Source organism: Diceros bicornis, chromosome X (genome assembly GCF_020826845.1).
Source record: "Diceros bicornis minor isolate mBicDic1 chromosome X, mDicBic1.mat.cur, whole genome shotgun sequence".
Classification (NCBI taxonomy): domain Eukaryota; kingdom Metazoa; phylum Chordata; class Mammalia; order Perissodactyla; family Rhinocerotidae; genus Diceros; species Diceros bicornis.
The window spans coordinates 39759620-39787594 of record NC_080781.1 but is presented as its reverse complement, the minus strand read 5'-3'; the positions used below and the strand labels follow the sequence as shown (position 1 = coordinate 39787594).

The following is a 27975-nucleotide window of genomic DNA, read 5'->3' as shown; positions in this document are numbered from 1 at the left end:
TGTTTCTCCCTGTCTTTGACTCATTCACCTTCCTTCCTGGCTGATGACTTTCCATGTCTTTACCCATCTGAGCCGACTGGAATGGAAGTTCTTCTTGAATGTCCTCCCTGGCTGGCCTGGCCCAGTTCTGCCCTAGTTTTTGGAAACTCTGAGAAGTTTGGACAGAAAGGCCCAAACAGATGTCAAATGTAAAACCAGACGAGTATTTAAACCACTTTGGGAGGAAAATATGGATTGGTGAAACAGTTACAAGTGATTCTTTTTTAAAAAGTTACAGAATTATATTTTTCTCATGCAGAAATGTTATTTAGGGAATGACTAAGGTATGTGTTACTCTAAAATGATGGTGCAAAGAGCAGTTAAAGGGTAGAGGTTGGATGATAATGAAGAGAGAACAGACAACCCTTACGTAGTGCTTACTATCTGTCAGGCAGACACTGTCCTCAGCACTTACATGTATCACATTTGTAACCCAGGTACCACAGCTCAGAATGGTAGAGCCGGGATTCAAACCTGAGCAAATCTGGCTCCCGGACTTCAAAATATGTTATAAATTCTTTTAGATGCCAAAAGTTTTAGGTGTTTGATTTTATTAACATTCTGTTTTCATAGTCTGTGTTTATTTCCATTGAAAGCTATGTAATTACAGATTTTATGTTCTCTGTGTATCATAGAAAGGTAACTTTCTTTAAGCCAATAAAATTTTACTCAAAAAAACAGTAAGTGGCTAGATTAATACATCCTTGTTGAAGTGTGAATAAGTTTTAATAACTGAATGAAAAATATGTGCACATAGTTAAAATACAAAGACTTCAAAAGTGTAATTTGGAAATGCACTTCTAAATTGTACTGTGTGAATTTAATTTCTGAAAGTCAATTCTATATGTAAATTTAGTGTAGGGTTTATCCAGTAAAACCCTAAAGGGAATCCTTTTGTAAAGTAGATAGTCAATTCCTGAATTTACTATTTTCCACTGTTCCAGTTTGTATACCTTTTCTCTGCCCTTCTCTACCAATTTGAAAATAAGATATTTCAACATTTTTACATATTAAAGAAATAGAACGTATTTTCTATATTCTAACAAAATTAGTTATCCATCAAGGCATAATCAACGATAAATGTCAAGCCTAGGTCCGAGCAGTTGCTGACTTCGCTCAAGGTTAAAGGAAGTATGGTGAAAAGAGGTAACTATAGTTAAACTGCTCAGACAGAGCCGTCCAGATTTTTTGTGTGGGGAATTGCACGTCCTATTACTGCATTCCTCCTGTCTGCGTAATACCTGGGAACAATTTATTCCATGTAATGCCACCTCCATCTTGGTAGTGAACTTTTTGCTGAAGAGGAAGACTTTTAGGCGTACCTATTTATTTAATAGGAATTTTCACAGCTGACATTTGATGATTTGTAAGTTTCCATTTTGCAGCTTTTAGTCAGGTTGAGATTAAAGGACTGTACGGATTTTTTGTGTGTGATGTGATTGTATTGCATGTGTGCTTGTGTGTGAGTAGCTCAGGTTAGAATGTGAATTGCAGTAAATGCAAAAGTGAAAGCTTCAACATGGCTCTCAGGCTCCCGACCACTTCCTGAAGAACCTGCCACGTGGGCCCCAGACTTAGAGACTTAAACTTGGGTCCTCAGGATGGAAAGAATCCAAGTCTCCCATGGTAAAAGCCTCCAGTAGACCTAAATGTATAAAGCCTGTTTACTGCTGTCACGTGAACTCAAACATTTGGTTGCCTCAGTTGTAAAGTTTTCAGTGAATAATTATGAAGTTTTCAATATTTGGGAATACAACCAGAGCCTTGCCATACCTTAAAAATAATCTTGCAACTTTCTCGTTTACATGATCCAATTCTTTGAAACCATTTAGAACGTGCATTCTGATCCTGAAATGTACAAGTTATAAAAGTAAAATGTGAGCATGTCAGATTAACTACAATCACCAGTCTAATAAAACTGAGTCACATCCAAATGGGCTGCACTTACGCTACCCTCCCATTCTAGGCAAAACGTGGCTGGGGGAGGCAGTCTGAGTCATCACCTGGTTTGTTTGACATACGCTTCCTTCCATAAATTGGGAATGGCAAGCGGCACAGTGTTCCGGGCTTGCCTCAGAGAAGGAGCTGTTGCAGCCTTGCGCGACAAAATAGGGCCTTTAGGTTTGAAGGATGAAGCTGAGCCCATATTCTGGCTTCAGATGGCTGGGGGAGGGGGAGAACCCGACAGACCCAAACAAAGAACATTTGTAAGTACCATTTCGGGGGGGCCAAAGAAATGGTGGGGTGTTCACAGTTGAATTTTTCCTGGGACATAAAAAATATTTGAGAAATAAATTGGAGATGTTAAAATAAAAGTAAATAAATTGGTAGCTAGTGCACTAAGCGGGGGCTCATTTACTTAACAAGAATGTTCTTGATGTGAACAGTCCAAAATGATTACATGAGAGAGAAAGAGAGGGAGAGAAACGGGGAGAGACATACGATTTGGTAGTTACCGTACAAATTTGTCCTGGCAGTGTTTAAGTTTGCCTGATTTATCCAACCATTTTGAAAGAAATGTATTTCATTGAAGAAACTTTTTCATGGCAAACTGAATCTCCTTTAGGGGTATTTGGAGGGGGTGAGAAAAGAGGGGGCTTGTGTGTGTCACCAGTGTTCCTACAGCGACTTTGCAGAGGCTCACTGGAGCTTTTTAAAATAAAGAAGTTTAGAATATAAAATTGTTGGGGAGACTGTAGAGGAAGGAGAAGGAAGAGTAGATTTATAGTTGAAGTGGGTTTGTAAACTCAGCCTCTGCTTTGGGATTGTGTTTTAATATGTGCCAGGCATTCCTCTGATTTCCATCCTGGCTTGGTTGTGGCTCTTTCTCTGTCTGTGTGAGGCTCGGGTGTTCCCTGTTTTAAAGCCGGAGTTGTCACAGCCAGGGCGTTTTCTGTTTCGGCTTATGGCTTTTTTTTTTCTCTTTTCCTGAATGAGTGTCCTTTGTGTAACCCCAGTAATTCAGAAATCCTGCAGTGATAGGGACTGCCCTGTCATGTGACTTAGGTACTAGGTGCTGCTTGCGATTGGTCAGCAGCTAATTGGCGGGTCCCTATAAGAGGTCCCACTTCAAGCGTCCAGCCACTCTCCTGCCTGGACTGCTGCTCAACAGGGGCAGCCAGGGGTAGGGGGGGCGGCGGGTGTCCAGTGATTCAGCCACATGTGATAGATGACCAAGTGACTGCTTCCTTGGGGTCTGCACATCAGTGGAAGACACCCAAACTGATTGTGGCTGACTTGATCAAACTCTGACTTCCTGAACTGGTAACTGTCACTTTAATATAGCTTACTGATTAAACTCAGAAAAATGCAGCTACAAATCTTTGCCAGGAACTTGTGTGGACTTAACTCCCTGTTCTCCCCCCCTCCCCACCCCTTGTTCTTATTCATTTTGTCACAGGAATGAAAAGCAGATAACTCTTTAGAAAACTTTCGTAGGAAAAGCGCCTCGTGTGATCTGGAACAAAGACATTTTATAATCAGATTTATCAAGCTGTGAAGAGGGAGTTTTAGCGAACGGAAGCAGCAGCATTCTGTCACCAAGAAATACTGCTTTATCCAGAATTGGTAAGTGAAAAGTGGCATTGCTTCCTAATAGATATCATATGGTGTGTGTGGGAATTGTAAAATTGTTCACAGACCTCTAACAACTGTGTTGAACCAGAGAACACATAAACAGAGTGAGGAATTCTAAAAAGGAGCAGCCCAAGAATATACCATAAAGGCTGAGAAGAAGCCAGGTAATTTACAAAGATGAGCTGAGCGTTACCATTTTAGTCAAATATGTGTAATACAACTAGTTTGGCTTTTTTTCCCCCTTTTCCTTTTTAATGGGAGGAAACAAAATCAAAATGTGTTGTTTGGTGGCGTTGCAGCATTAACTTTCCATGGATATAGATTTCCATTTAGTCTGAATAGTATTTATGATATTTGAAGGGATGCTTTCAGAATTAGTCAACTTGCCATCCTTTTCTTCCCTCTACCCAAGGATGTCAAGTATTTAGTTAGAACTCTACAAAATGAAAGTTTAAGTAATGCGTTAGAAACATTTCCTACTCATTGTGAAGGGCAGATTAAGATGGCAATAGATTTTTTAACATTTGTGTCATGAATTTTAATATTGTTCTATTTGATTATATTAGTACGGCAAAGGCGTGGTTATTTCTATATGATCCATTATGTTTTGAGAGATTGTGATTAGCAGTTCTGATGGATTTGCATGTATCTGTCTGTCTTTCTCTGAAAGCTTAAATTCAGTTTTCTAATCTTGACTCTGAACTAGCCCTATGTTTAAAATTTCCAGAAAAATATAATAAATCTTTGAATACCTGTATTATATACAATGGATTCTTGTTCATGAACTGTAAGGAAACACAATTTTATATTAGGCACAAATGTCTGATTTCTTGATTTGGTTTCTTAAGACTGATTGTGCCGGAAAAGTTGAATCGAGTAAGAAAAGAAAATTAGAATGGTGGGTGGCTACCTGATTTTACCAGTTTCTTATTGGTCAATAGAAGCAATCATGTGATGTCTACTTATATAAAATCAGATGGGAAAAATATTTTGTTCTTTAACTGCTAGCAATTATATAGGTAATTTTGGTGATCTTGCTTTATGAATGTGAATATATGTAATTAAAACTGTTATTGACAGCGTTGTAAGTTTTGGGTTATATAAGATATAATATTAGTTATTTCTTTTTAAGTACCTTAGGTCAAATTTTGAACGTTGAATCTGCATTTCTGACTTTTAGTTCCCATTCCATTGCTTTCGAAATCTTAAAATCTTTAACTCAAAAGGGAAAAATGTATAATAAAAAACAGGATAGCAATGCTGCAGTTTCTCTCTATTGGAGCTAGAGTGGGATGAAGGTGGCAGGGAGGGAGGTGAATCTTGTGGGATCTACTAATTGGTCTTTTTTTTGCTTTTTATATACTTTGAGAACTTTTAAGATCATTTTTCTCAGACTCATAGCTCTCAAGACTTCTGTATAAGTATTTTTCAAAGAAATAGATAAAAAGCAAGGTTAGCATGGCTGTTAAGGGCAGGTCCTCCAGTAAGTCGGATTGGTGATTCAAACTTGTGAATATTACAAGTTATTTGACTTAAGGTGTGGCTGAGGATATGGAAAAATGCTTCTCATTTCTCTGAAGCACATGAATTTATAGGTTTTAGAGTCCTGAAGACAGAAAAATGGTGACAAAGCATTAAGATATTTACAGGTAATTTATATCTGACTGCTAGCTTGTGTTCAGTGATTCACAGTTACTTTCAGCTCTGTATTTCACGTAAATACTTGGGCGAAACATGATGATTTAATAATCTGGCTAAACACTGCCATGCTTAATGGAAAAAAAGCCTTTATATAATTTTTAGGTTTTACTCATCCATTTAGAGGCTATTGTTTTGAATGACAAAAATATGATAGAAGCATGTTGAAACAATAAATGCTAGAAAGTATATTCCAGAAGAATTCCTTTAGATCTTCATGTTTTCAATTCTGTTTGCTCTTCTGTTATTAATTTTTAAAAATACATGTAAAATAAATAACATAGCATTGCCCTGAATTCTCTGCTGGGGTTATTGAGAGTATTAATATTTTTATATACTCTGTTCAAAGATATTAACAGTACACACATGTCTTTGTGAGTATGTAAAGCTACAGACTGAAAGGAATCAGGTCAAGTAACAGACCTCACAATAATTTCTCTCAAATAGTATTTGATATTTGCGTATTCAGGAATATAAACACTTTCTCTTTGGGCTTGTTTCTTAAATTTTTGGAGTGGTATACAGTTTTGCCCAATTAAATTTTTTTGAGGTTTGTATATGTATGTGTGTATATATTTGGTTGGAAGGGGGAGCTTTAATTGCTAGTGAAACAAGTGGCTGTTTGTTAGACCCTAGATAAGCCTCATAGTGTTGTTCCTATGACAACTGAGGGGGTTGGGTGTTGAAATGTTGCGTTAAGCTCTCGGTTTGGAAATGTCATTCAGACCTCCCACTACAGTCTCATTGAGTAGGAGGATAATGAGAAGGGGAAAAAACCATGCAGCGACAGGAGATATCTCCGTTCGTTTCATGTCTTCCTGATTTGCCTTTGTGTACAGATCGCCATGGGAGTGGTAAACATAGGTCTTGCACAAAGCAATACTGCAGTATAAAATAAATGAAAAGGGGTTTAAAAAGTTGGGGAAGATAAATAACAACGTATGGGGGTAATAAAGAGACGGGAGAAGTCGACTTCCATGGGTTTGTGCAAATCCTTTATCCAGTGCTGACCAGCAGTGAGAACATCTTGAACCAGTTATTGTATAGCTCTTCAAGAGCTGCAAATATTTCCCTAAAATGCAATGTGGAGAAAATTCCTTTGGTAGCAGGATAGTTTACCACTTTGGTGTAACATTTATTCATCTCTCTAGGCTGACTCCAGAGAGTGCTGTATTCTTTTAAGGTACATGTTTTTTAAGTCAGTTATTTGTCATTTAATAGCTTGTCTTTTTTTCTCTGAGAAAGATAAGGTTGTGCTATTAAAATAGTGGTAAAACTTAAGTATTTTACCCTATATTCAAAAATTAATTTTAAAAACCCTTAAAGATTGTTTGAGACCTGTTTTGTGTGGAAATGAATTGGTTGACTGAGAATCTAATGGCACACTGTATTTGGGGGGAGGGATTGTTTAGATAATATTTGACATAGATTAATTATGCAGTTGTGGATTTTCCATGCCTGAAGGGCTTCCTATTTTCTACTCCTAAATGCTTTTGACTATTCATTTGGTCATTAGCACATCCAGAAGTTAGAAAGGAAAACTTTAATGAGTTTTGCCCCTTCCTTAATGTATAGGTCCACCATCTCTTCTGAAATCTAAAAAGCTCTGAAAAGCAAAAGATTTTGATGTAAAAAATTTGGCAGCAAATCCTGACCTGAACTGATGTGAGGAGATTTATATTCTTGATTTATCCCACTTAGTATGAATGTTTGTACGTTTTACTGTAGAAATATTGATGTGTTTGATCATGGAGTGCTGTATCAGACCCCCCTGGAGTTTTATGTAGATAGAATAGTCACCCTATTACGTTTATAGATCATCATCATCGTAATCAATCTGAATGTCAGCTAACGGTTTGTGGACTTCTAATTACTGATATACATTGAGCTCGAATTATGTGCCAGGCACTGCTCTGAATGAATCACTGGCATCTAGAACAGTGCCTGGCACATAGGAGATACTCAGTAGATGTGTTTGGGTATAAAATGCTTTACCTATATTAACTTATTTAATCCTCACAAAGACTGTATATGACCAATATGATTGTTATCCCTATTTTATATGGGGAGACTAATGCACAGAGAGGTGAAACAACTTGCCCAAGTAACACAGCCAGGAAGTAGTAGAGCCAAGATTTGAAAGCAAGCAGTGTAGCTGCAGTCTGCTCTTAATGAGTCCACTTCAGGTATGAGAGAGGCCTGGAAATGGGCACTGGAACTCTTGACCGAGTCAGAGGGGCTTTTCATCTGTTTACTTTATTCCTAGTCACCCTGTGCCTGGTGTCATCAAAAGCTGATGACATCACCACCATGGTCATTACCAGGGGTCTGCTGTAGAATGCTTACAACAGGTTCCCCTGGGTGGGAGTGTGGGAATTCCAGGGGTGTGAGCTGCTCTTAATCTCTTCACAGGCTTCCCTGCATTGATCTTCATCAGCAGTCAGCCTGACTTCTTTATCTTGAAAAATTAAGACACATGAAATAACTCTTTCCTTAGCCCCAAGGGAATTATCTTGAATAGTGGAAAAAGTCTTTTTCGCAGACATTTTCTGGGCCATTAACCCAGCAGGAGGCCTGGGCTCTGAGGAGGGCATGGGTCACCTTGGAGGGAGTGAACTCCCTGGCGTGGGAGCCACAGTGGGACAAAGCAAGGGCCCCTTGGGCAAATGAGGCAGCCTGTGGAACTTGAGCTGCATGACTGTCTGAATTCACAGAAGGATACTTTTAACAGTTCTTCTCAAAAAAGTATCTAAGGTGTCTCTCCAGTACCTATATATTTCTAGGGATAAATTCATTCCAAGCTGATAGCAGCCTCCCCATTCTACTTCCCAAATTTCTTATCCTTCCACCCTGCTTAATTTTTTTTTAGAATTTATCTCTGTGTGACATATTGTATGTTTTACTTATTTATTCATTTGGCATTTCAGTCAAACACTAGCAGGAATGTTATCTTTGAACAAATTTAAAGGCCTAGATTTATTTCTCTTTGACCTCCATCTTCAAACTCATTCCCTCCTATCAATCTCAGACTGCTATAAATAATGAAATTTTTTCTGCCCATTGGATTTTTCTTACTATTAGTTATCATGTTTATATTCACAGCCACGAGAATTTTTTTTCTTAAACTGTTTTGATTGTGCAATCAGAATTTGGAGAACTGATGTCTTCATTCAGGAGAGGAAACTGAGCCAAATTTTAATATAATCATTGAATATTTTTAAAATCAAAAAGATTTTAAATTATTAAGGAGAACATACAAAGTAAAATACTTTTATATTTTATGAACTACCTTCAATTTAGATAAGGAGCTGGGGAACTATACCTAGCATTTATTCCAGCGAAAACATCTTAAATGCACCTACTTGCTACCGTTTTCCTTTGAAAAATTTAAAAAATCAATATAAAACAATTGTTCTATATATTATATTAAAGAATGTAAGTGATTTAATCTTGGACATTTCCTGGCTCAAGTTCTTAAATTCTCAACTGTAACCTGTTGTCTTTCAATCCTGTATTTATTCTAGTTTATATAGTCCAAAGTATTTAGGATAATCTAAAATGTAAAATAAAAAAATACATATGTATTATTAACTGTAAATAATGTGGTCATGTAAATACATAGAGCATTTATGTACTTGATTTTCTTTCTTTAATTCTTAAAGGAACAGATTAGATGCATGTAAAGGTTGAATATAATATGCTTTTGTAAGTCAATATAATAATTGAGACAGTTTGTTTTTCTTAGCCATATTTTAATAGGAAAATAGTTTCTAGTTGCTTTCTTCTAAATGGTCAATCTAATAAAGTAATAACTTGCTTAAAAACAAAGTGTAACTGGTTGCTTTAAGGTAGGAGATGGAGTCATTGATTGTGAAAAGCAAGCTAAAGTTTTATTTTAAAGGATCTTCGCTTTCTGCTTAGCAAGAGTTTAATTCTCCTAAAGCACCTATTCTATTGAATGCCCATTGGTGGTGGTATTGGAAAAAAGCTTAGTTTTCCCACCTTTCTTTCCTAAAAGCAGATGGATAAAAACTTTTAAAATGAAAACCCATTGATTCTGTCATTTAGCATTTGTGTGATATATATAAAGTGAGACTAGAGTTTTAAAAATGGGAGAAACTGAGTGAACTTGTACAGGCCCAGCAAAACATTGCAGGGTGCTTTCAAAGTTCTGATTACCTGAAAAAACCTCCAGACATCTTCCAGTGAGTATCAGGTATGTGACAGTGGTTACCATGACCCCAAGAAGGTCCTATTCACAGCATCCATTGAAGTGTTTGCTCCTTCTCATGAGAGACCTGGGCTTTGGAAACAAGTAGACTTGTGCTTAAATTTGCCCCTTGCTGGCTGAGTAAGCTACTCCATTTATTTCCCTAAGCCCCAGAGAGTGGAGCATCAGTACTAGCTCACAGGGCTGTTGCATGAAATGAGATAACACGTGTAAAGCATAAGCTGTGGTCCCTGGAGTAATAGTGGTGCTTAACACACTTGAGTTCCCTTCCCAAATCCTTTCAGCAACAGACTTCAGTTTAGTTTCAAAGCCTGTGGATCCATTTTAAATTATATGTCTTTTTCCACATCAGATTAAGCAAAACAGTGATGACGATGGTGGCTGCTATTTATTGCACACTTACCATGTTCTAGATAGACACTGTTGTAAGTATTCTACCCACATTGACTTGTTTAATCCTCTTGACAACCCATTGGTGCAATTATCATGCCCATTTCATAGATGAGGACACTGACGCACAGAGAGGTAAAGGAACGTGCTTCTGGGCACTCAGCTGATAAGTTGTGGAACCAGAATCTAAATCCAAATAGGTTGTTGCCAGTACACATGGTAAGTACTTCTGGCAGAAAAGCAGAATAAAAGTTGACTGAACCCGAAAGTCTCAGAAATGGTCTTCTCATTTCTATTCTGCAAAGTGTCACTTCTTTCAGGCCTGGCCCTCTCAATATTGAAATACATAATTGACTTTTTCTGCTTCTTATTTCACAAATCAATGGGAGCAGTTTTAGTCATTTGTGTTTTATGAGTTTTAATTAGGCCACTGAAGTCCAGGAGGGGAATTCCTTGTTTTCAGTTGATCTCATGCACTAACAAATTTACTCATGTAACTTCCCCTATTTTTTCACTTGAAAGTGGGGGTGGAAGGGAGAAATATGTGAGCATTTGGGACCCAGGGATGCACTTTCATCAACCTTTCTGGAGATTCTTCTATCCAATATAGAGTTAATCCATAGAAAAGTAAAATGAGTAAGAATCTGTAATTACTAATGTTTTTCTCCTTTATCTCCATCTAGTTCTGGGTGCTATCTAGAGGGGCAAAACTTCTAAGTAAAGAATTACAAGAAGCCATCCATGCGTATAAAACCTTATGTTTGCGTGAGGAGTTAATTTTCAAAATATGGGAAAAGTGGTTTCACATTGAGAATTTCCTCCTCTTTCAAATGTAGGTTGAGAATTTGGCTTGGAGGATGAGAGCAGGCTACCCTAGCCCATGGGTTCAGAGTGCTTGGAAATCTCTTTTAAAAATCAAATACTGTATGATTTCCTTCATTAAGTAGTAGATAATAACAACAATAAACAAACACATAGAGACAGAGATTGGATTGGTGGTTACCAGAGGGGAAGGGGGGAGGGTGGAGGGTGGAGGGCAAAGGGGATAATTCGGCACATGTGTGTGGTGATGGGTTGTAATTAGTATTTGGGTGGTGAACATGATGTAATCTATGCAGAAATAGAAGTATAATGATGTACACCTGAAATTTATACACTGTTATAAACCAATGTTACGGCAATAAACAAAAAATTAAAAGAAAAATAAATAAATAAAAAATAAAAATAAATAAATATATAAAAATCTCCTGTTCTTGGACTGAGCCTGCCCATAGGAGGATATACTAATTATGCCTGCCTTCATTCTTTATTTGTTCATTCAGTCATTCATTTATCCATATTGTCATGTAACTCATTCGGTGTCTACCTGCAGGCAGATGGAAGAAAGGACAAGGTGAGGGTCCCTTAGGGGAAGGAAGAGGAGTAATTACAAACTTGCTCTTTGTTCCTTTCACCTCAAGGACTACATCTTTTATTTGATCCTTTGCCACTTTTGAGACAAGGCACATTTCACCGACTGACATTCGTAAAAGTCTTTGAGCATCTTCCTTTGGCAGCCAGGCTTCTTTTTTAAAGTAAGGGAAAGAAAAGGCTTGTGACAGGAAAATAATGCAAAGAAATGGGTTTTCTTTATTTTTTTTTTTAGTGGTGGTAGAAGAAGGGTTCACAGTAGAGAATGTGTCAGTAAATACAATCTAAGAACTCCCCTAAGCTTTCAACTCATTGCCCTGTTTAAAGAACATTAAGAGACAACAGAGACTTCCACAATGATGTCTTGGAAAATAATTTTTAAATAAAATTTAAACCAATTTGGAGGTAAAAGTCCTGCTCTGCTCTCAATTAAATTTATTATGAGGTTTTGAAAATATCTCTAAGTAAAGATGTGAAAAATGAGGGATACCCTCTCTTTTGGGGAGATGAGGATAGGGAGGAGGGTTTATACTACTAACACTTCAAAAAGTGTTACTTGTCACCAAGCTGTAGTTAGGAATACTCTTCCTTAAGGCAGATAGAGTTGTTATCTTTACTTGTGCTTTAGTAGTGATTTAAACCTGGGTGTCATTTCCCATGGTTTTTGAAAAACACATAACTAACCATTCAAGTTCTTTGTAATGGCACAAACTTCGTGTGTTTTCTGATACAGGTTTGACCACAGCAGCAAAGGAAAGGAAAATGCTTTATTTCTTTCAGCATGAAATGTGAAGTCTACATCAATAGTAGGTATATATGGCCCCATGGGAAGAAATGTTAATGTAGCCTTAAAAACAAAATCACTCACAATCTAAAAGGATGGCTCATTATGTCAGGGCTCTTCTTTCTGAACAAGATGAAATAAGGACTGTTTGGGACAAGTTAGGTTGGTAGGGACAGTAAATTTCTACCTTTTTTTCTATTCTGTTTGATATCTTTACTCCAAAAGACCTTCTCTTATCTTCTACCCATGGATAGCAGGGAGAGCATACAGAAATTGTTCTTCTTCCCCCTACCCCTGCACAATTTCTCTTAACGCTAGGGAAACGGTCACCCTCCTACAGCTCCTCTCCACCTGGCCCATGAAGTATGAGGTGTTTTGTAAGGTGTTAACGAAAATTGTCCCAGGTGTCAACTAGACCTCCTAAGCTTATAGTAGAACAATTGACAAAGACATCATATGGGAAATGTTCATTTTACAAAACTGTATTGTGCACTACCACGTGCCAGATGGTGTTCTTGGTCTGGGAATACAGCAGAGAATAAGGTTCCTACTCCCATGGAGCGGGGAGACTGACAGTGATAGGACAAATAAGTATATGCCAGGCGTTAGTAGGTGCTATGGAGAAAAATAAAACCAGCTCAGACGGGCCTGGGGAAGAGTTGCTTTATGCGGGGCTGATGGGAAAGGCCTCTTTGATGTTGTGATATTTGTGCAGAGACTTACCCGTGGGAAGTAAGGAGCCAGCCATGAGGGTATCTGGAGGAAGAGGATTCCAGGCAGAGTAAACAAAACCACTGCAGTGGAGGTGGGAGCAAGCTTTGTGTGTCCAAGGGGCAGAAAAGAGGCTGGTGTGGAACAGTGAGCAAGAGGGAAAGTAGTAGATGAGGTCTGGGAGGTAGTGAAGAGCAGATCACAGAGGGCCCTGTTGGCCATAGTAAGAAGCTATTAGAAGGTAAGAGATGATAACTAAAGAGAAGGAGGATGGTTTTCCTAGAGTAGGAGTGATTTGTGTAGGGATCCTGGAGAGTCCAGCCCATGGGCCTCATAACCAGAGTGTGTAGGGCTCTCTTGGTAAAATGCTGCTTTTGTAATTTACATTGTCAGGATATGAAAACCTTGGTAAAGAAAGTTCAGGTATCAACTCCTTGTCAGCTAAGGAGCAAAAAGTGGGTAATTCTGTCACATCTATTCCTCAGAGAGGTGTGGGGTGCTCAAGTATCTAGCAGTGGGATGTTTAGATTCCATTTATACTTAGCAAAACTCACTTTCCACGGGGCTTGTCTTTGCTGATTTTACACTCAGCGATAGATAGTTTATAATTTTGAACTGCGTGGTTTTTAAGTAACTATGTTAAAAATGTTTTCTTTATTGTAGCCCTTAGTTTTATGTTCAGTCCATTGATAGGTTCCCTCCTGTAATTCTGTATGAAAATTTACTGTTTGATGCAGGTTAAACAGTTGTGTTACATGGTACTTGTTTTTACAATTGGAGGCAGTAAGGGAGCATGGGAAAATAAAAGCAGTTTACCAGTTGGGAGGAGTGGGATTGTATCTACTTTTTCTCTTTTAAATTTGTGTTAAAAACACTTTTACAATTTTTTAAAGATAGAGTTGGTTGCTGTAAATGGATTGTAGCTCCTTATTATTCTTTTACTGTCATAATCTGATACTAAAAGTCCTACCTTTGTGTAAGGTATATACAATTTTTGTCATCTGGGAGTTGACATGTTAAGAGTCATGGCATCAGTGAGAACAGACATAAAATATATATACAGGTCATTTTATCGATATTGGACCATGTGACCAGGCCTGGCAACCTACAGGGCTTAGCAGGGGCTTGATAGCTATTTGTAGGTATTGTCTGGGTTTATCTTATTTCACAGCACCTGAAACTTTATACCTAATTTGTGTCCCCTAGCCTGACTTTCCACTAGTTAGTTATGCATTTGGGTTAACACTCATATTCTTTTAGCCAGGGCCCCACCTGCAGAAAAGAGTTAATTGGTTTTGTCATTTATAGTTTAGTTCAGCTGGACCGGATTTCCTCACCACCTCTGGCTGAAACTGACTGAGAGAATGTGAGTTTCACTTGTGGGGAGGAGAAATTAGTAATTTGGGAACATAGAGTGTTTTGTGGAGGAGGGCCCAGTTTGCTCCTTTCCATCCTGCCCTAAGATAGGAACTCTGCACTGAGAGAGGGAGTGAGAATTGGCACATCACGAGGAAGCTGACTCCCTTGGATGAGCCACATTGGGAGCTGAGAGAGAGAGATGTAGAAATGGATAAGGAAGGATGTAGTGGAGCCCCAAGGTATTAGCAAATTTCTGATCCTAAGCCTAGGTGTCCTTGGGCCCTTGCCTCACTTCTTTCTGGCATCCCTGACAGAATGTCCATTCTTGCTTATCTCCTGGGAGACGAGGGGCATGCTCCTGACTTACTGAGCAAGGAATTCAGGAATGGGTGTTCAAGACACCATCTTTCCCAAATCCTCCTGCATACATCTCTCGACTGAATCTACTTTCGAGGTGTAATATAGAGAGCTAGACATTAAGGTACCTTTTCACCAGCTTCTACCTTCTAGCTTTGAGGGAAACACATGTGTTGCCCATGAAGTGGTGTGTTTTGTTTGGTCCTTCCTCTAAGGCCAGTCATGTCTGATGGTCTCCTGGGGCTTGAGCCGTTTTGCCCCATGCGCCCTGGGATTTCCCCCTCTTCTTCCCCCATATAAATAGACAATTTGCTGCCTGTGTTCTAAGACCTTGATATTTCTGCCTTTGACTGGAGTCTATTCTGGAACGATTGTGTGGTGGCTGGGCACTGCAAAATGAGTCAGTTCCTGCAGTTTGGTTACAAGTTCTCAAAAAGTATTTCAGAATGTGGATGTGGTCAGCAGAGTCATTTTCCAGGCATCTAAAAGGAAACCCACATCAACTGTAACAATTGAGCTGCGAACCGATGGCCCTGCACAGCAGAAGCGGGCCTGCTTTTCCTCAAAGGAAAGCCTGTAGCTGCCCTCGAATCTAGCCTACTCTACAGATCTTAAAGGAGAATTCACCTTCATGCTTGCAAATCACATTTTAGCCGTTACTATTTGTACAAACAATGCGATAAAGGTTTTGGTCTTTATCACTTTTTGAATGTGGGCACAAGTTTGACATAATAAATTATTTTTGGAAAATGAAATCTCATGGGATTAGAGTACAATTAGTACAAAGTGTGAAATGTGGCTTAGGGACCGAAACTTTGGTGATTTTAGCTAATGCACTGAGGAATAACTCAGATGGGTTTAGATACCACTAGAGTACATGGAAATATGATTATTTTCTTTACTAATTAAGTTCTGAACCTATGTAGATTTAGCAGCAATACTGATAAAAATAATTAAACCCTTTGTAAGCTTTAAAAGTATTTCAAGTGTGTCATACACTTAGAGAATATTTTAATTCACCATAGGTTTTAGAAAACAGTCACTATGAATTTTTTATCCTCTTATGTACTCAGGAATTATGTAGAAGTTTGATTGAGTTCTTAGTTATCAGTCTTGCACCACTCATTAAAACTGGTGGAGTTCTCAGTAATAAGAAAACAAATAACATAGAAAAATAGGCAAATGGTTTGAACAGACACTTCATCAAAGAAGATCTACAAGTGACAAATAGGTACATGGAAAGATATTCAACATCATTAATCATTAGGGAAATGCAAATCAAAATGACAGTGAGATACCACTACATACCTAATGGAATGGCTACAATTTAAAAAGACCAACCTTATCAAGTGTTGGCAAGTTTGTGGAGGATCTAGAACTCTCATAATACATTTAGGTACAAAAGTAAAATGGTACAAACATTTTGGAAGACAGTTGGGCAGTTTCTTAAAATGTTAAATATCCACCCACCATATGATCCAGATATTCCACTTCTAGAGAAAAGAAAGCATATGTCTATATGGGACTTGTACATGTATGTGCACAGAAGTTTTATACGTAATAGCTAAAAACTGGAAACAACCCTAGTGTCCATCAGTAAGTGAATGGATCAGCAAATTGTGGTGTATCCATACGATGTACTACTCAGCAATGAGAAGGAATGAGCTATTGATATAGTCAACAACATGGATGACCCTGCACAAAGTGAAAGAAGTCAGAAAAAAAAAGAAAGAGTATGTACTGTATGACTCCATTTATATAAAATTCTAGAAAATGCAAAGAAAACTATAATGACAGGCAGCCGATCAGTGGTTGCTTGGGGTGGAGGAGGTAGGGGTGGCAAGTGGGAGGGATTACAAAAGGGCACAGAGAATCTTTGGGGCTGGTGGATAATTTCACTATCTTGATTGTGGTGATGATTTCACGGGTGTATACATATGTCAAAACTTATCAAATTGTACACTTTAAATATGTGCAGTTTATTATGTTAGTTATTCCTCAATTAAAAAAAAATAAACGAGCAATCACTGTTAGAGTAGATGGAGCGTTTAAAAATGCCCTTATTTGGCAAATAAAAACTTAGCATCTCTTAGGAAAAAAAAAACCCGAGGAAGTTTTAATGGTTTGGGGATAGAAATATAACCTTCTAGTACAGATGAGAAACCAAAGTTAAACTGTGTACATAATAAATGTGATAGCTTTGGTTCCTCCTGTTTACAAGGCACTGAAACAAGTGGTTCAGGAAGGATCTTGTCCAGCACTGTGGGGCCAGCTGCCTGCCTGGTTTATAAGCATTTGCGCTTAAACACAACAGCTGTAGCACTCACTGTACAATGAGGGCTAAAGAGTCTGAAGCGGGGTTCAGATTGCAAAGATAAGACATAAAAATACCACCTTCAGATTCTACCAGTGTTAGAGAAATAAATCTCTTCTGTTTGCAGAATGCATGAAAATTGATAAAGTCCTTTCATAAACCTCATTTTGTGTGACCATCTCAATGAGCCCATTATAGGCAGGATCAGCATTATCCTCATTTGCTTGGGGAGCAAACAATGACCCAGAGAAGCCAAGCTGTTTGCCTGGATCACAGAGCCCTCGTCTTCTTGGGCAGAGATCACCATTCTCCCTGCTATACCTTACTGCTTCCCCAAACTCATGTCATTGAGTATCTGGCCAGGACTCTTTGCTCCTCAATTTGTCAGGCAGTTACTAGAGTCCCTTCTATTTGTATATGAGATGTTCATGGCAATGATCCCCACTAATCCTGTTTCCACATCTGTAAATGGATAATAACACAACCACAGGCTTCACAAGGTTGTTGTAAGGGTAAAGACTCATATGTGAAGGAGCCATGGTAGGTGGACAGCACTGTATACACAGCGGGTGTTGATATTTACTATGTAATTGTCCTCATCGGGCCTGATTACTAATGGCACAGTACTGAGTGAGTGGCTTTATAAAACTAACAGGGAAACATGAGAGCTTAATTCCATTAGTTGCACCGTGGCTTCCATCAAGATTGGAAAGTTTTATAATAAATGATATCTTGTGGACTGGATTATTTTAAATTCTTCTTTAAAAGATACTAAACAGTCATTAGTTGGGTCCCCGTGACTGAAACTGGTGGCTTTAAAAGGAGACAAAACAGAGTGAAAAGCAGGTGATGTTAAGGTTTACTTAGCCGAGAAGATTGGCCCATGTCCGACACCCTCTCCTCCTTCCCCGTGTTGACTGACATCTCTCCTTGTTCTTTGTCACTTTCAGTGGCCCTTTCTCTTCAGTATCCCTCTTCCCTTTTACATTCCTGGTTTGAGGCAACTGCCTTGGGAGAATTCTTGGTGGGTCTGTTGCCACCCGAACTTCTCCCCGGCGTATGTGATAAATGCGTGGGGACCAGTTACAGCCTTTAGTACTCTTTAGGATGGCAGTTCACAAAACACGTTTTCAGGAGACGGGAAAAAAATTATGTGGTCAAATAATTGCAGAAAAAGCTGAGTTGAATAACATTAAGTAGGTTTCTTTCCTGCAGGACTTCTTAGAACCTTTTATATTTGTATTGAAACTTCAAGAAGAGCATATGGTACATCTACAACATTTCCCAAATTTAATGGATTCAAAGAACTGGTTTTTTGTGAATCATCTCTCAGTTCTAATACTCCAAAGAACATACTTTGAGAAATGCTGTTTTGTCATCGTTATTTGACGTATTGGTAAAATGACAATGTCTGTCCATACTGGTGCATCTAAAACAAAACATGACTTGTTTTCCTGATTGGGTCTTGGGAGTTCCAGTGTCTAAACTTTTTAGTCATGATTTTAAAATTCATTCAGGTTTATATTAACCTTAGAAAAGCAGGGGTTATAATAATATGAGAGCACAAAGATTGTGAGGTTTTGTCTAAGGATGAAACTCAATTGAGGGAATCTCTATTTTTTTGTTTTGTTTTATCTTGTTTTGTTTTGTTTCACCAAATCCTCTAGGTTCTGCCCGTTTTATTCCGTTCCCTAATTCCGTGGCCCATCCTGGCTTCCACAGGGGCAGATATGAAAGAAAAGTGATGTACACAACAGCTCTCCTCTGTCAGCATAGGTTTTGGGTTAACTATTGGTGATCCCAGTAGGAGGATGAGTTGGACCTCTTAGCATGAAAAGAATTTATCATCGTTTAGATGGTTTTTTTTTTACAGTTCATTTCTCAGACTACGGAAAGTTTAATAATCGGGGTAAGACTTATAGGAGAGGTAATGTCAGAATGAATAGTAATTGTCAGTGAGAAATTTGAACAGTTTTGATGCCATTGCTTACCAGCTAGGAGTGGGAGGCAGGAAAATGAACATGGGGTTAGGGACATTGAGTCGGGAAGGAGACCAGGCAATTCTGGACTTAGGTGAATTGAGACCATTCCTGGCTTGTCGTATTGGGTTGCTCATCAGGCTGTGTGGTTCACAGCTCTTCCAGCATTGCCAATTTACATCTAGTGTGTTCTCATTAGAAGTTGAGGGTTACCCTTCATTTTTGAGCTCCTTATGCCCTGCCGTTTTCTCTAAATGAGAAGATTTTGCTATACTTTTCTGACTGAAAATGACTCCTACAGCACGTTGCCGTTCACACCTCCCACATACACACACATATACACATTCTCTTGTCCTCTTTGAGCCAGTCCTTGCAAGGTTATACTATTCTTTAGTGTCAAGAACCTCTCCTGACCTCTTTCTCCACTCATAGAAAGAGGAACCAGATTTCTCCTGTGTTACTTACCATCAATATAAACAGCAGTTTTGTTTCTGTTATTTCCCCTTTCAACCTAGCAATAAAATTTGCCACTGCTTCTCCCCCAACCCCACACAGGAAGAAAGACTTCCTTCCTTCATCTCTTGACTTTGCCCAGGCCTATGAATAATCTTCCCTTTCTCTTGGACTCCCAGATGCTCACCTTTTCTACCTTTTTTTTTAAACTCCTAAGAGTCAGTTCTCCTGTATCCTTCCCCTCCAACCTTCTGGTTTTCTCCATCTGATAAACTTTCCCTTCTACCTAGTTAATAGGGGATGCCCATGAAGCTGTTGCCTCATTTCTGAGTGCTTCAGTGTTGTGGCTGGGTGTTGGACTTCTCTTGTACCCCTTTTCTCCTTGGCTATATTGACCGACATCTCTCCTCCTTGCTCTTTGTCATTTTCAATGGCCCTCCCTCTTCAGCATCCCTTTTCTTTTTACATTCCAGACTACTTTTGTAGACCATCTCAAAAATCCATCTCCAGTTGTAAGCTGAGAGCTTGATGTTTTGACGTTTTTTTGAATCTGACTTTTAATTAGATCCATAGTTTCTCTAAACACTTATATTTGCTCAACAGAACCATCGATACACTGTCAAAAACCCTCCACTGTGAGCATAGACATAGTCCAGCATCAAGTAATAAGGAGAGAAGAAGGGAGAGAAAAATGTCATCAAGACTTTTTATGGCCCTTGGTTTGTACTGAGTTGTTACCACCAAAACACTTTTGGTTTCCTTAGGACCAGCTGAGGAACTGGTCACACATCCACTGGGTGGTGACCACTTTGAGAGCAAATACTTGATGTGTAGGTTAGGACTTTATACTGCTTTCTTCCATTCTCTAGAAGTTAAAAAGTATCCAATTCTCCCTTTTTTCTTCATTTAGCACATATCAGAACAGTCTTTCTTTATAAATCTCAATTAACTTTTCCATTTTATCCTGGTTATACAAGTAGAATCCACATTTTAATCCTGCTCCTCTTTGCTGGATTTTATGTGGGTGTTGTAGCCACTAGGTCATCAAATAGTATCAGTAAGTATGATATGTACACTTAGCCCTCCGTCATTTTCAAATCATTTTTATTAGCCCCTCTAAATTTTCACTCTTCGTCTGTTAGCTATCTCCCCTTCTCTTCCTTTGTGGTATGAGCCATTTACACAAGTCACATAATTTTAAAAATCAACATACCACCATAGACTTTAAAATAATTGGTTCCCAATGTTAGCTTCTGGTGGAAGTCTATGGTTTTTAGAAGAGGCTTCATTTGATTACAATGTAATTCACTTTATAACCAGGGTAAGCAAAAGAAATTGCGACATATGGATGTTCCCTTTGTTCTTTTCTTTTTTCTATTCTCCTCTCCTCCTCCCCCACCATTACCTGTTTAATTGTATTGATGTTTTTCATTTCACCAGAGTAGATCTTGTTTACTTAACATATGAAATGGGAAGGAAGGATAGCCTCAGGAAGGATAGCCTTCCTGAGCCCCAAGGATTCTTCTATGCTACAAGACTGGGATTGTGTAGAAGCGTTAACTTTAAGACAGTGCATTCACTAGCCCACACTTCTGTTGGGAAAATATACTCTTCTGCAAATAGCTTGATCCTATAAACACCCACAAATCTTATAGAAAGTTACCAAAAAACTAAGATGGGAAGCAAGTAATGTTTAAAGGATAAGGAAATATAAGAATTTTCCTGAAATTGAGAAACTCTCCCACTGTGTTTTGGTTGTTTTTTGAACTGTATCAGTACAGGTGTCAGGCACTTCACTCAGATTTCTTTATTTGACAAATATTTACTAAAAGATTACTATGATCCAGTGTACAGTGCTAGTACCTGGGGAATCTTGAGAGAAAGACTCAGTTCTTACCTCAAAGATCTCACGTTCTTATAGGGAGACACATTTCTAAACAAATAATTAAAGAGCAATTTGGCTTATGTTTCTGGCCGAGACACAGACTGAGTGATCAGGGAGCTAGCCCTGAGTAGCTCGCAGGTAACTTTCCGGAGGACTCAAGGAAGGCCCTTTAGAATTCTAGAAGAGTCTCTGAGCTGGACCCAGCAGAGGGAGAAGAGGAGCTGGGTGAGCAGTGTGCAGAGGCCAAATGTTTGCTCCTCCTTCACTTCATTTGAGCTGAGTGAAACTTGATGGTAAGAGTCAGGAAAGACTAAACAAAGAATATCGTACCATGAGCACATTCAATGACAAAAGGAGTTTTGTACAGTGGCACAACAGAGGCTAGAAGGAGATTTGATTATAAATGAAACCTGCAATATTAGGTGTATGTGATGTTGATGCCTTTAGAAAATAGCACAAGGCTTAGAAATGAGACCAAATTTAGGATGACCCAGTAATAGCATAGAATAATAATGGCTTAATTGTGATTAAATAAAAGTCTAAGTTAGGAATTCTTGGGGGAACTGACTGGTTTTTCTATCATTTCCAGGGTCAGAAAACAGTTACCTTATTTTGACATTCTTATTTATTTTTTTTTTACTAATCATTGATTGAATACAAATTATTTTACTTCTCTTTTTTCAATGATAAGAATTCCTCACCACTGTTGCACGCTGCCGACGTTGTATGAACTGAATGCCTTAGGGCTTTCTTTCAGAAAGGGGGAGAGTGACAGAGAGAGATTTGTATGTAGATTTAGTACAATTAATTTCTGCAACTTGTCCATAAAAAGGCTATTACTTAGGTAAAAACTATCCTTTTTCTCTGAGCGTTTTTAATGAGTAAGATGATTCCTGTTTTCATCCAATGATTGTTTTAAAAAATTTTATTCTTGTTGAGAAGGATTAAAGGCATATGCCTAATTGCTAAATATTATTTTTTAAAAACTAGTCTGAGTCTGTCTTTATGGGCTGTGAGTGGTTTCGCCTTTAGAAGTTTGTTTTAGGATCTTGTGCCAACCCCATCCCTTCCCAGGCCTGTTCAGACTAGAATTATCTGGCAGGGAATGTCTTTTAAGAAAAATATCTTGAGCAAGAACGTCTCAGAAAATGTTCACCTCAATCTTCAAGTTGACTTGCAGAGCAATTTACTAAATAGAGTTATGTGAGCATCAGGTGACCATCAGCTGGTACAAATGTTTTTGGTCAGTGTAGTCACAGGATCTCAGGTATGCAAGAGCTGGATGGGCTGCAACCACGTGCTGGTTATGGTGAGACCCTGGCTCAAATACTCTAATGTAACACAAAAGGAATCCAAGTTCACAAGAATGTACTTTAATTAGACACCTGTATTTAAAAGGTTGGTTTTTCCTCTGGCATAATTTCACCCCACAGCACACTGTGTGCATTTCTTTCCTGGGCTATAGTTAGAGTTAATTAGACTTTTTGTTCTTAACCACGTGGGAGGCAGATTGTTTGTTTGTTTGTTTTTTAGAAGCAACTTTATTGAGGTATAATTGATATACAAAGAAGTGTACATATTTAATGTATACAATTTGATGAGTTTGGATATATGCAAATACCCATGATACTATCACCACAATCAAGATAATAGACATATCCAACAGCTCCCAGAGTTTGCCTTTTTGTGTGTGTGTGGTAAGAACACTTAACATGAGGTCTACCCCATGGGAGGCAGTTTTTGTTTGTTTCTAAAGTAAACTCTGACTTTGTTACCATAAATATATTTTAGAAGTTGACTGTATTCCTATTTACAGAAGGCTGCTGGCATATGCACTAAACTATATGAAATCTCATGGGTAGGGGTTGAAGGGGGACATCTAGAGCCAAACTTGATGATTTTGACTTGGTAAAGTTAACGTTCTGGCCATGCTATGAAATTGTTCATCCCTCTTCATTTATTTCCACATATAGTGTTTGGGATCAAAATTTCTTTCCAAGAACTACGATTTCTAAAGTTTGGAATACTTTTGGGGGGCAAAATAGAATTATCAGTATAATCCCTTAAAAAGACAGGGTAAGTCTACTCTTCCTTTAGTTGAATGACCCATGAAGCAGCGTTTCTTTCATTTCTAGTGACACTGATGAGAATGTCATGTTATATCTGTCATATTGGCTTTAAACATCAGTGAGTTTCTTTACTTCTTGGTTTGGTTTATAGGTCACCCCTGTTCTAATTCTGGAGGGTAAGCTCTTCAAATTCTAGGTTAACGTTTCAAGACATCATCTTTATCCCAGTTCCAAGCAGGCTTTCCGACAGCAGGTGGCAGGCTTAACTTTTAATCAGTCTTTTCCTCCTTTTAAACTCTGTTGCAATATGAGTACCTCAAATAAGTGGTCTTTAGCCAGAATGAATGGAGTTTTTTTTATTATTGTCTTTGTTTTGTTTGTTTGCACTGTGAATAGGTCTTGAGTAGTGAGTTCCTTGGTTATAGTTCTATCAACTATCTCTGGGGCCTAGTTATCATCTTAATTGATAGATAATAGAATTATATAATGTGATATTTTTAGTTAGACCCTTTTTCTTTACTTTGACTTTTATTCATAAACTTGGAAAATGTATTATTGATTAATAGTCTATGCTGTAGTATATTCCTTCTATATTCTATTCTCTATATTTTAATAAGCCTTAAAAATGTGTATTATTGGTTAGTGGTCGACACTAATCTATAGAGTAGCCTTTAATAAAATTTTATTTACAGTTTTTCATTTTTGTATTCCCTACATAAATTTAAAAGTAGAGGCAAAAGACCATCTTAACTTTATAGTTCTTTGATTTAGGAAGATTTGGAGGATAGATAGGGCAAGCTTTGAGAATTAAAAATACCATTCTTCTAATCTAAATATAGACCAAAATTTATAGAAGATAATCCTTTGGATTTTGGCTAAACCCTTGCCCCACTTTGTTAGTCTTATTCACAGAAGTAGAGTTATGAACATTTAGTTTTAGTGGTTTATGAAATGTAAATTTATGTGTTCTATAAATGCTTTATTTTACATTGAAGGTAAGATTCAGCCAAACCTGTACAAGCAGACTTTTTTCCCACTTGGTATGTATGCCCTGCCTTTTAGGCAATGCCAAAATATACTTCATAGATGGAGTTGGTTTTAATTTACTTAAAAAGTAAAAAAAAAAGCAATCAAACAAAAACCTGCTTCACCTTATAAATTCCACCCTTCTCCTCCCCTAAGAGCTAACCACCTGGTGAAACACTATTATTATAACTTGGCAAATGGGTTCCTCTTAAAATTAGACGTCTGTGATTAAATAGTTAAATCATTCCCTTAAAATTTATATATTTAGAGCTCTCAGAAAGCTGGTCATCTTTTCTTATAGCAACCCATTTTTTTTCCCAAAAAGCCACTTTCTTGGCAATAAATATTTGAATTTCATTCTGTGGTCCAGCTGCATGACTAGTCAAATTGTACTAATTTAAAGTTCTAAATACAGCCTTTATTCCAATTGTTGATAACTTTCCTAAATCTTTTTAAAGTGATAGCCAAAGCATTTTAAATTCATAAGAAGGCAGGATTCTAAAACATGTGTACTTGGAGCAAAGTTGCATAGTTATTTACATTCTAGAATAATCCTAAAAGTCAAAAACAATAATTGGCCACAGTGGTCATGTGCTAATATAAGAATGCCTTCTCCGAGACACCAGGCTTTTTTCTGCTTTGGGGCCTTTGTTCTGACTCTTGCCTCTCTCTGTGGTGTTCTTTCTCACTCCACGTGTGTGCACCATTCTCTTCCTCTTCCTTCAGGGATCTGCTCAAATGTCCCACCCACAATGAGGCTTTCCCTGACTACCTTATAGAAAATAGCATTCCTCTTCATTGCTTTATTCTCTGAAATGACCATACATATCTGTTGAGTTTCTGTTTTGTCTTTCTTGCACCTTAAATTTTAGACTCCCAGTTCCGTGAGTGCAGGGGCTTTGTTCAGTGTCACATCCCCGGTGCCTTGCGTAAAGTATGGAGAAGGCACTTAGTAGGCATTGCTGGGGTGAATAAATGAATGAATGAATCAATGGGGAGGACACATCCTCTAACATTTTTTATATGTACATTGTATTGTGGAAGGAAAGCTTGGAACTGACATATTGGTGAGCTGCTGCTTTGAATACTTTGTAGCATGTTTTTGCAGTTTTCTTTGGTATTTTAGACATTTGGTGGAAATAACTATATCATCCTCAATTTATAACAGGAAACAATATTTTTTTACTGCAATTTATTTTACATATGTGCATCATTGCTAGATTACCCAAGTTACTGTGGCATAAAGCAAACAAAAATGCTCCAAGGCCGCAATAAAATGATGGATTGGGGTTTTTTGTTTGCTTACTTATTTGTTTTTCATATATATATATGAAATATATATACATTACATTTTAATGCAAAAACATGTCAAATAATCAATTGTAGATTTTCTCACAATCACGAACACTCCAGAAGGGCAAGGATTTTCATCTTTTTTGTCTGCTACTGGATCTCTAGCACCTGAGAGAGTATCTGACAGTTTATTCAATATCACTCAATCAATATATGTTGAGTAAGTAAATAAATCTAGAGGCTGTTTTAAACTGCATACATGGGATTATTGTCAGAATGTCAATCAAGAAAATATACAATTGAAATCTCTTGATACCATTTCCACATAAGTTTCCAGTATTGATGTCTTCTCTTTCCTTCCACAGAGCCCTTCCCCAGAAGGCTGCGGATCATCTAGCTGCTGGAAAGTGTAGGTACCCTCAATGGCTCAGTAGCCAGTGTAGATCCTGTCTTTTGTAATCAGCAGCTACATCTGGCTACTGGGTCTCTGATGGCATCTTCTAGCTTCTGTTACAGTGTCCTGAGCGAGATTATTGGGAAGTCCTTAATAATGAAAGCTTTACCTTGGTGTACACACGCATACACACACAGAGAATTAAGTTCTGGGGTGGTAAGTCTTCCACTATTAGCTAGAGTATGGGAACTATCAAGGTTTTATGAATGATGAGGTATATTTGATTTCAACACCACAAGGGGGAGGAATGTGGATATTTTATCCATGAGTTTATTCCTTTTTTTCTCTCTTCTCCCTGTGGAAGGTGTCATTTGGTCACAAAACCATCTATCTATCTACCTACCCACTCATCTATTTATCTATCTATAAATCAATCACTTGGTCACAAAATTATCTACATCTATCTACCTACCTACCTATCTACTTATCTATTTTATTTAATCTATCTCATCTGTCCATCTATCCATCCATCGATCAATCCATCCATCCATCCATCTCTTTTCATCTCTTGAATTTTAGATGGCATTCTCAAAATAACATGGTGATTAAGTAATGACAACTTGTTGGTATGACAGTTTGAGGAAATTCACTTGTAGTGGATAAGTCCCAGCAGTGCGTTCTGACTTGTGGTTGTCTTTTCCTGTGGTAGAGAAGATAAATACCAGAAACCTTGAATGCAGCAGGCAATTGTGTTGAAATCATGTGTGGGGAGGACTTGCAGGCCCAACATCCAGGTCTGGGGCATGAACCTGGCATACAATGTAGATTTCTGTGTTTGTTGGGCAACAGCTACATTGTCTGCTGGGTTTCAGGCTACCTGGAAACACATTCTCCGTGGCTGTCTCATCAGTGCTTTACCTGTACTGTTTTGGAATAACTGTTTTCCAGGAGGCATAAACCAGTGGGCTCTATCATTGGAGAGTGCAGAGAAAGAACCCCATAAGAGCGGATCACCTTAGCAAAGAATGATTTTGTTATGATTTCACCCAAGATGGTCTCACACATCAGCCTAAGAAACTGAAAACTAGAGACAAGGTGTAGTGCCATCCTTCCTTCTTTGCCTCAGCTTTCAAAGATTGATCACCTACATGCTATTCTTAAATATGATGTGGTTTCTGTGCCTAATTACTATCAGAAGGCATAGCACCTATGGGCCTAATCACACTGCCCTGCTACCTCACCATTCCTCCTCATTTTGACTTCTCGCCCACTTGCAGGAACCCAGTTTGTTTTTGTTCTCCCTTTACCACAGCCCCATAACTTTTGTGAATGATTCTCAGTCTCACCAGAATCCGTATCTCTCACTCTGCCCCCACATCCCACCCCATCATTTGCTCTCTGAAGTGAACTCTGGAGTTTAGGTAAACTGGATTTTTGGCCACTGTTCACCATCTCTTATGAAACCGGAAGAAGAGCAGCTTTCTTATGGAATCACAGAGAACTTGTAAAGATAAAACACCAGTTTGAAGGATAAAGGGAAGAAGAGACTGGAAATAGCTTCTGGAAAGCTATTTTTATCTTATGTTTTGTTTGTCTGTTCCTGGTAAATAAACTTAATCCTTTAAAAATTAAAAAAAGCCTAGCAATTTAAACCATTGAATTCTCCATAATAAAGGAACATAACTTTTTAAGGAGAAGTTATAAACCCATGGTTATATGAACTGGAGATTTATAGTAAGAAATCATGTATTTAAAATTAATAGAAATTAACCAGATATAAAGTAGAAAATGAATATAAGGAATGCAAGGATAAATGTATGCATGTAATAGTTGATTGTAATGATATAATGCATTTTTGTCACCCCATGCTGCATTCAGTAAAAATAAAGCTAATGACTTGGAGCTTTTAAAAGATTGTGCTTGTTTTGTATGTGTGTCTTTTGGCGTCTTATCCACCAATCAGTTCCATCATCTATTTTGTACCTAAGCCACTGGCTCTGGGAAGAG

General features: G+C 38.0%; 1 long non-coding RNA gene across 8 annotated transcripts in view; it reads left to right on the top strand.

The window, feature by feature from the left end:
- The window catches only part of LOC131400901 (uncharacterized), a 96259-nt gene extending 70261 nt beyond the window's left edge, over positions 1–25998 (top strand). For all 8 annotated transcript variants that reach the window (XR_009217477.1, XR_009217482.1, XR_009217478.1 and 5 more), the window contains 2 exons: positions 3440–3606; positions 25940–25998. This is a non-coding gene — a long non-coding RNA (uncharacterized LOC131400901). The remainder of the gene's footprint in view (positions 1–3439; positions 3607–25939) is intronic.
- The last annotated feature ends 1977 nt before the right edge of the window (positions 25999–27975 follow it).